Genomic DNA, 10484 nt, shown 5'->3' with positions numbered 1-10484 from the left:
ACCGGGCGACACGGTGACGCAGTGGGTAGCGCGGTCGCCCTGCTCAGGGTGTCTCCCCGTCTGCTGGGATGGGCTCCAGCATCCCCGCGACCCTGACAGCAGGATAAGCGGATCGGCTAATGGATGGATGGATATATCCAAACTAAGACATACATCTAAACTAAACAGATAAAGAAAATCACTGTCCAGGAGAACGAACGCCAGCCTGGATGACTGTCGGAACTGCCGGTCTGTATAGGCTAGCAGTTAGCTTAGCCTGCCCCACATCCGCGTCCTGTCAGAACGCCCTCGGTGTTTACTCTTCGGTCACAGCTCCAGGCAGGGCCGTGGTCCCTGGGCCCACAGGAGGCAGCAGACCAAGCTCTCCCAACCGATCCAGCGCCAGCTCTCCCAGCCATCAAACGAAGACAAACTTACATGCAGACGTGGGAAAAGACACTGCATGGACGGTACTGGGTGAGACCGCCGGAAATACGAATTTCCACCTCCCCACACCGGAAGCAGAAAAAAACCACATTGTATTTCCTATAATGGTCACATGGTGCCTACTGTATGTGTGCTTCCTTTTAAATTTAAATAACTCATCGTTTAGATTATTTTGACGATCATTAGGCTGGTTTTAATTACCACCAGTAGCTTTATAAGACCATGTCACATTCAGAAAACACAGGACTCTTCATTACAGTCCACTTGAAAATACTCTACGAGAGCTACGACAAGTTTTCAGCAAATGTACCGTTTGTTGTTTAAGTGAGGGGACTTTTGGTTGTCTTACAAAATGAAACGTGGACCTCAAATCTTTGTTGTTGTGTAATCCTCCATTAAATTCTATCACTATGATGCTGTTCCATGACGTAGCCTAAGCCTAACGACAATAACATCCATTCCTGTACTGTATATGTCCACTCAGCAGCCCGAGTTGGAGGGGTAGCTGAGGTGTATATGGGGGGTAGGAAGGTGGTTTGATGACGTCACTCTCTAAGATAGTCACGTGTTCAACATTCACATAAATGTGTTGGGAGAGAAAAATGGGTTTGCTAAAATGATGCGTAGCCTCACCAGAGCAAAGCTGCACAAGTCTAAAGACCATGTACTGTGTGTTGCGGAGTAATAATAATAATAATATGAACTTGGATTATGCCTCGTAGTCAACCACTCAGAACAAACAGCATGATCATCGTCTTTCTCAGCATCACGGCATATGCTTTGGTGTCAGGTAACATCTGCTAATTTATTTAGGTTTTCAAGCCGTTTCATCACCACTTAAACTTCACTTCTTCAGATTAATAGGTATCAACCACCTTTAGAGATACTTACAGTCAGGCTGATAAAGGTTTCCTGACATTCACATAAAATGTGCTGTTTTACAATTAAAAGAGCCAAGATGGCTTGTAATGCCATGTAAACGTTATGCTGTGAAATGTCTCTTCAGTGCCACTATATTCTTCTATTAGGAGAGCTGCGAGGGTAAAGCATGTGACCGTAACGTGCTGAACATGGATCACATACACAACCTGTTGATTTCTGCTCCACAGGTTCCTCTCTGAGGGACCAAGTTCACCAGACTCCAGCTGACATGGTCCTGGACAACAACACTGCACAAACACCCACCATCACCTGTCGACACACTATTCAGAACTACGATCAATTTTTTTGGTACAAACAACTGAAGAATGGAACGATGCAATACCTGGGATTTGTGCGTGGAGACACCAGAAGACCGGAACCTGGACTCTCTGTTAGACTGGAAGGGAGTGCAAATAAAGACCAAAACTGTTCACTAATAATTGAAGACATCAGGCTGGACAGCAGTGGGGTTTATTTCTGTGCTGCTAGTCTACACAGTGCTCTGCAACACTGTTCTGCAATACAAAAACCTGCTCCGTACATTCTCACATCTCTGGATTGTAGCAAACGACCCCTCACACCTGCATTAAGATGTTATCACCAATAATCCTCTTCCTTCTCATTCACTGCCAACACACAACTGCTAACGTCTTTCACAGACAGGTGAAGTTTATGGGTCATGGTTCTTCAGGCATTCCCATTTCTAACTTGCATAAATAAAACAATAACACTACTTGCTTTTGGTCACGTATTTTCTCAAAAAATCTGACACATTCATGTGTGTAAATTAAATAATTATTAATCAGTTTGAGTGGCTGTTGCAGCTTGAAAAGTGCAATATAAAACACAACTTGATTAATTGAATGATTAAGATGGCAGGATCCCTTTCTGCATCACAGCAACACTTCCTGTTTATAGTCACCAACCACAGCATCATTATATCTCTCATAGGACCACATTAGGCTTCATCACTGTTGTTTGAGAGGTAAACCATTCTCATATCTGAATACAAAACAAGCTATCATTCACCCAGTTCTGCTGGTACTTCTGTCTTATAGCAACAACACATTTCATGCCAAAGTGCAACACATAGAAACATGAAAAGTTGAGAAAAATGACAAGGACTCCAGCACAACATGTTTGCATGCAGCTCCTCATCATGACTTTTCTTGGGGAAGTTATTGGGTATTTGTCAACCATTGCTTGTTTGCACCAATGCATCTAGATTCAGAATCCACATACAGGATTCTTAATGGTGGTCTGGTTAACAACACTTCTATGGCATGACAAGAGCAGGGAAAAGCTTTCAGCAAGTTTCTGGTTTGGTTTTATAAGAGTCCTACAATTTTGTTTTGGTTTTTTCATCATCATCATCAGGTCGAGTATCCTCGGACGGCTCTGACCCTCTCACGCCACCCGTCTCGATCCTGCAGAGCAGCTGGAAGATCCTCAGATGGACATCCTGTGTCGTTGACAAGTTGATTGATGTTATTTCTTGCAGGCCTTCCCACACATGTCTTTCCACGTGTGGGTGACCAAAGCAGAGGGTCGCTTGCAAGTTCTTCCTTGTTCCTCCAGCAATGACCAGCAAATCTACTCCTTTGTTCTCGGATAGTGTTTGAGATGGCAGGTATATGGTGACGCAGTGGTTAGCGCTGTCGCCTCATAGCAAGAAGGTCCTAGGTTCGAACCCCGGGATTGTCCAACCTTGGGAGGTCATCCCAGGTCCTTTCTGTGTGGAGTTTGCATGTTGTCCCCGTGTCTGCGTGGGTTTTCTCCGGGTGCTCCGGTTTCCCCCACCATCAAAAACACATGTATGTTAGGGTTAATACGCCTGTCTGTGCCCCTGACCGAGGCATGGCAAGATGAAATGGAGTTGGTCCTGTTAATTGATATTAAATATAACCCGAGTGTATTTGTATTACTCTGTATGTAACCAATGTATGCAACCAGAGCAGAGGGTGAAGAAAGCCACATTCATGTAGATGAAATATATTGCATGCCTCGCACTGAATGTGGGTAAGGGAGGGGGTTGCCCTCCCCTGGGGCCTTGGGAGACATACCGTGCCTGGTACAAGGAGGGCCCCCGGCTAAGAGCTGCAGGTCCAAACAGGATGAGCACTCCCTAAAGCTCAACCATGAAAGGGAGCATTGACCAAACATAGTGGACAGGAAAATCAAGGCCATGTGTGATGAATGAACAAGGGAGGTTTAGCATATAAAGAAGCTCACACACAAAGAAAGTCAGACACACACGACGGATTGGCAGTGTGTCTCCAGATCTGTACTCAATAAAATCATTTTAATCTCCTAAGACGTGGTGGCTGTTTTCTTCACATCATCGTACCCGGGGACGAGGACCACGAAGGTGATTCTCAACAGTCCCCAGGCGCAGCAGGGCAGATGCCCACTTCTCCTGGCTACACAGCTAGGATGGGTTAAATGCAGAGGAAGAATTTCTCAAGGGAGATCAATAAGTAGTGAAACACTACTACTACTACTACTGCAGCAAGTACAACTGCTACTGTTACATCTGCTGCTACTACTACTACTACTACTGCTAAACTGCTGCTACTTCAATAACCAGCACAGTATATGTAATGATATGTGCCTACCGGGCCAGTAGGTGGGAGCATTGGTATATCTTGTTTATTGTAGAGGGTTAACGTTCATGCGCAGAACGTTCTAGGATCAGAACACGTGACAGCCATGTCCCATGTGCTACTTAGATACGTCTCTAGAAGGCGCTCACTTATTTTTGAAACCCACAAAGCAGCACTGTACAGTCACATAACCTACAAACGGATTGGAAGATGAAGCAGAAATGTCCAGCTACGAAATGAAGGTTCAGTTTATTATACATCTGCATGTGTAAGGTTATTCAGAGCCGGCCCAGGGCATAAGCCAACTAAGCACTCACTCATATTTGTGTGTGTGATCTATCATATCAGTAGTAATCACCAGAAAACAAAAACTAAATATTGTGATATCATGTGTTTTTGTTTATCCTCGGCGGATTCAGCTGTGAGTGAGGTCTTCCACACTGTTTGATCCACATTGGACATTTTTCCTCTTGTGTTTTAGGCTTAGGAAAAGCCCAAAATACGACCCCACCCTCCAAACTTTTAGGATATCTGCTGTCTGATTTGCAGGTACCGTAAGCGCATCGCTTCGGCATTTCCTCGATAGCTTGCCAGGCCTCCCCTGCTTAGTAACGGTTACTAACGTAGCATTGGACAGTGGCTGTTCTAGGGCGGGGCTTAGCGAAGGGTCAATTGGCCAGCTACAAACTGGGGAGAAAAAGGGGGAAAAGTGGAAGAAAAATAAAAAAGAATTACACTTCCTACACAAAGAAAAGAACTGGGCATACAAAAACGGAAACAGGGATCAGTACAGAGCAGCCAAGTGTAAGTTGCGTGCTGCAATAAGAAAAGCAAAGTCCAGCTACGCAACAAAACTCGAACAACAATTCTCTTCCAGTAACTCCAGAGCAATATGGAAAAAAACTTAAGGAAATGACAGATTATAAAAAACGCCCCTGCTCCCCTCCAGATAATGACAATAACCTCCCAAATAAATTAAATTAAATACATTTCATGCAAAGTTTGAAAAACTTATTCCACCAGCCATCCCCCCTACTCCTACTTCAATGCCAACCTTCTGCATCCAGGAGGATGAGGTGACAGCAACATTCAAAAAGCTGAACATTAGGAAAGCAGCAGGGCCAGACAGCATCAGTCCTGCTTTGTTGAGCCACTGTGCAGCACAATTGGCCCCAATACTTTCCACCATATTTAACACCTCTCTAAGTCAACGTACAGTCCCACAGTGCTTCAAACTCTCTACCGTCATTCCTGTGCCAAAGTCCTCCAAGATCACCTGCCTCAATGACTTCAGACCGGTTGCCCTAACATCTGCGCCCATGGAAGCATTCGAGCGCATCATTTTGTCACACTTGAAATCTTGCACCTCCCCAATGATGGACCCATATCAATTCGCCTATCAAGCCAACCGGTCTGTTGAGGATGCAGTTAGCATAACCCTGCACCATGCCCTGCAACACCTGGAATCACCAAACACCTACGCACGCATCCTGTTCATAGACTTCAGTTCCGCCTTCAACTCCACCAACCCACTCAAACTCTTTACATACTCTTGGATATGAACATTGACCCCGCCATATGCCACTGGATTCGGAGCTTCCTGTGGAACAGGCCACAGAGGGTGAAGGTTAATAACCTAACATGACACCCTCTTACCCTCAGTACAGGTGCTCCTCAGGGCTCTGTTCTCTCCCCCTGGCTCTGCTCACTTTACACCACCCACCTCACATCCACGGATAGCGCTGTGAAAATAATAAAATACGCAGACAACAGAACCATTGTAGGCCTCATCTCCATTTATCAAAGAGTATGCTAAAGGCGTGTAAAAAAGTCTCCAACATGAAGGAGCTTCAGAATGATGTTATAAAAGAATGTGGGTGTATTTTTAAAGATTTTTCCTCAAACAAAGCTTAAGTAAAAATCACACACCTTTTTCATGGAATTGCAGAAAGTCAAACTGTCCCTCAACCTCCTCCAACTTCACGTACTTCTGCTTTTGGCTGTTCTTCACCTGGACCAGCATTTTTACTGGGACGTGCAAGAAAGAAAGGGGGAAAAAGTAAAAAAATAAAAAGTGGACAACTACAGACACGTGTAACGCGTGTGCGTGATGGCACGCATTAGTTGACTTTGAACCGCCATGAAAGAAACATACAGCGCGACCCCTCAGCTCCAGCAAAACCAAGATTTATACAGTAAAAACACAGCTTTGCTTTTCCACAGTCATGAGCTTGATGGCAACTGTTGTTCCATCGTCACTGATACAGCTGGAGACGGTCTTACTAGCTAATGGCTAGCTAGTGTAAACTACTAATAAGACACGTTGGCCCCTAGTTAATGGGTCTGACCCTTTAGCCGAGCGGTTAGTGATGTCGCCTTGTGGTGCAGTACCCACCGTTTCGAATCCCGCACCGGGCAAGAAAATAACCGGTCACACTAGCTACCATACAGTGCTAGCTAGCTAATCACCTGTACAAATTTGTTGTACAGCTCTGGCAACAAACAGCTTTGTAAAGCAAATATTATCCGTAGATGTTTTATTGTACACGCCATCGTTTTATAATTGTTTCAGTAAGTTTAACGTAATTGCGCTTCCCTGTAGAACTGCATGGAGGAGGAGAATGGAGCCGACTTGTCTCCTCGTCTCCGACCGAACAGGTGAAATACGTGGGAGCTGAATTACATCTCTGCGGAGTTGGAATAACAGCGGATAACGCTGATGTGATCAACTCTGCCACATAAACACCCAACACCTTTTAAATCACCACATGTTACATTAACACTTAACCGCTGAGGAAAGAGCAACCGCAGCCAGCTTTCACTTCTCAAAGGGATTCCTACCGTCTCAGCTTCCACAGTGCAGGATACACAACTCGCCACTAGGGGTCTATTTTACGCCGTTATAGCAAATGCTATGAAAGCTGAATAAATATTGTAGACATAAAAATAAAAAAAATATGGAACGCTTCACGGATTTGCGTGTCATCCTTGCGTAGGGGCCATGCTAATCTTCTCTGTATCGTTCCAATTTTTGTATGTGTATTGCCGGAGCAACACATCCATTTAATCAGTCTAGGCGCTATATAAAGCCCGCTAAATCCAAAGGAATCCCCGTGAGGGTGTCAATCTTTTCAAGTATGTAGAAAACACAACACAGTCCACACACGATCTCGCAAATGGGATTTGGATTGGTTTTAAATGTTTATAATGATTTTAAACGTATTTGTTTTAACACTTTTTCTGTAGGAGAGAGCCGCTAAGAATTCTGGGAGTTATTGCGTCAGTCAGCCAGGATTGGTGTAGCGGTGAGGAGACACGGCGATGGATAAACCCGCTCCCACGAGGAATAGCAGGCAGACCATGTAGAATCTCACACCACAGAAATGACAGAGGACTGCGAGCATTAATAATAATAATAATAATATTAATAATAATAATAATAATAATAATAAATTACACGTATATAGCGCTTTTCTAACACTTAAAGTCGCTTTAAAAAAAATGATGACGGCCCAAAGAGGGATAGCGTCCACTGCCGAGGGGAAACAAAATAAAAACATCCAGCTGGAGTTGAGGGACGGAGCCAGATGTGCGAGCTAGCGTGCAGAGCCAGGAGGCCAGAGCTCACGTAAAGCTAACGTTAGCCGAGTGCTAGTTAGCCAGTTAGCTAGTTAGGCGGCTAGCACGGAGGGCCGAGAAAACGGAGACAGAGAGGGGAAAGACAAAATGGTGGGAGAAGCGGAAACCACACACGACGCCGGCAGTACTCTCCGATTTAAACAACAAACAGACACACAAAAAGCGAGGAAGATGAAAAAACACACACAACAGCAAATCCAGCCGACAACAGACGTGCAGCGGCAAAGTGCGTCTGCTCAGGCCGCCATCTTGGGCGGATGGTAAATGAGCATTAGTCGACGTATCCCCGGTCCGTCATAAATCGTTGCGATCGTGATCTGACTACCGTGGGTTCGTATGGTGGAAGTGAATAACAAAACGGAATCCATCAGTTTGAAATGCAGACCATAGTATCTTTCCAGAGAATTCACTTCAACTGTATTAGTTGGTGTTTACATGCCACCACAAGCTAATGCTAACACAGCCATTAGCGAACTTTCGCAATACATTTCCCATGGTGGAAACTCCAACCCTGACACGTCTGTCATCGTGTTAGGGGTTTCAACCATACGAATCTTTCCCTCGAGTGACAGATATTCCAGGTGAATTGACATCCAATTTCTGGAAAAGCAAGGAGATATCAGAGAGAAGTAGACAGAAAGGCTTGCAATATGCATTTGAAAGCTACATCCATGATATAATTTGTCAGCGTGTGAATGAAGAGGAAATTAAAATCGAGGCTGGAGCCTACAGATCCCAATATAAGACCCAGGCACCCCACGTCTTAACTATTCACGTTAAGGACAAGGAGATAAATGAACAACAATGCTCGTGTACAGCAGGGTATTTTAAGTTGTATTTTAAGCTGACATTTAGTTATGAGTCCATATAGCCTACTAGCTAGCTTTCACATCTAGCTAACATTAGGCTATGTTTTAGCTAGCCAGGCTAGCCAGCTGGATCAAGGGAGCTCACATGCACTTTCCCGTTTGTTTAAAGTGCACCAGGATATTGCTCACACATCGTGGGCTTGATCCATACACTGGATCTCATAAAGGCAAGAACAGAAGAGTCAGCTAAGTCCTGCACATGTTTGCCACAACAATGGCACAAACCAAGAGGTGGTAAAATAAAGGCTGTGCCCGTATCATCGGTGGTGGTCGCAAAGGCTAGACAGGCTCGAAAGCGGAGACCAGTTGACTGTCACTACACCGAGAGCAGGTAAGTTAACTAGACTGTCACTGACTAGCTGGAATGACCTGTCATATTTTCCCCCAAAATGACATACTTTACATATTCAGCAGTAGTCCATATTGATATTAATAATGTTTTGATATTATTTCCCAAGGCCCCCCTCAATAACGGACGAGGACTTGGCACTACTGAGACGGCAGACGGGAGCACCCATCAGCTACTTGGCTAACAGACCGCCTATCGATATAACTATGGGGGAAAACAAGTACCCCCTTGGAAGTGGTTTGAGCCAACAGGTAAATGAAAAACGATTTGACTGAGTCAACATAAGTATTTATTTTGTATCCATAAGTCACTTGTTACATAGGCAATAGTGTACAAGTAATTTCAAGTGGGTTAGTATCATACAATATTACATAGGACTAATATGACTAAAGACACATGAAAAAGGATGTAATGGACATGTACCTGTATTATAGGACAGTAATACCTTGTAGACAGAAAGGTACGAGAGGAGGGGACCCTTAGCCACCAGGGCGCCTCCTGATCACTGGTCTTTGATGATGTGTGGTTGGAAGTTGGACAGCATGCTAACCACGTACCATATCTGATTTATGTTGGAAAGTCGGGACTTTGGTATTCTACCAGAAACAATCTTAAACTTTTTAATTTTGGCGATTGCCCTTTCCACATGAACTCTGTGTTTGGCGATTTTTTTGGTCATCTCAACATCTGCATGTGGCATCTGACGGCGCTGCCGACGTCCGACCACAAACATAATCAAGGACTCATCTCACCCAGGCAACCACCTTCTCACTCTGCTGCCCTCTGGGAGGCGCTATAGGTCTTTCAAGACCCGTACTTCCAGACTTTTGAAAAGTTTCACCCCAAGAATCATTAAAGAACTGAACTCTGTTAAAAAAACTCCATGGTTGCAATAACATCCTGAAACTGTGCAATAACACCTGTACATCTGGCATGTGCAGTGAATATGCTGACTCGGGTTAGTGCAATACACAGACTATTTATCTAGTGTAATAGATATTACACTTTAGACACATAGGCATACATTATCTATATGTTGATTGTGCTGCATATGTGTGTCTATTTGTATTTTGACTATTTGTGTGTGTGTGAGTGTGTGTGTGTGTGTGTGTGTGTGTATAATATATATCGTGCACACACACACACACACACACACACACACACACACACACACACACACACACACACACACACACACACACACACACACACACACACACACACACATATACACATATACTACACACACACACACACACAGACACACATATATTTATTCATTTATTTTGGACCACTGGGGGAGTTGCACTTAATTTCGTGGTACAGCTGTGCAATGACAGATAAAGGCATTCATTCATTCATTCAAAATCTGACACTGGGCAGGTGCTGAGTGATCATACTGCAGTTCGTCAGTGTGCTGTCTTTTTTTTTTTACTGTAATCTGTTTAAATGTGAGCATAGAGAGCAGCAGTCAGTGTCTCAGAGTTTTTATACTGATCTCCCTCAGGTTGAACAGCAGAGTAATGTAGAGTTGGAAGCAGCTCTCTCCTCTGATGAACTCTATGCTGCTCTGCAGAGTATGCAGAGTGGAAAGCTCCTGGAGTTGATGGTCTACTTGTTGGTTTTTACAAATCTTTCTGGTCGATTGTTGAAGGGGATCTGCTGGCAGTGCTAAAT

The 10484-nt window shown here is 44.3% G+C and overlaps 1 non-coding gene across 1 annotated transcript; it reads right to left on the bottom strand.

Moving 5' to 3' along the window:
* Nucleotides 1–6901: 6901 nt before the first annotated feature.
* LOC130126923 (U6 spliceosomal RNA) lies at nucleotides 6902–7007 on the bottom strand. Its single transcript, XR_008811772.1, has one exon. It is a non-coding gene; the product is annotated as a U6 spliceosomal RNA (small nuclear RNA).
* Between the last annotated feature and the right edge of the window lie 3477 nt (nucleotides 7008–10484).

This window comes from Lampris incognitus, chromosome 16 (assembly GCF_029633865.1).
Source record: "Lampris incognitus isolate fLamInc1 chromosome 16, fLamInc1.hap2, whole genome shotgun sequence".
Classification (NCBI taxonomy): Eukaryota; Metazoa; Chordata; class Actinopteri; order Lampriformes; family Lampridae; genus Lampris; species Lampris incognitus.
This window is presented reverse-complemented; position numbering and strand designations above follow the sequence as displayed.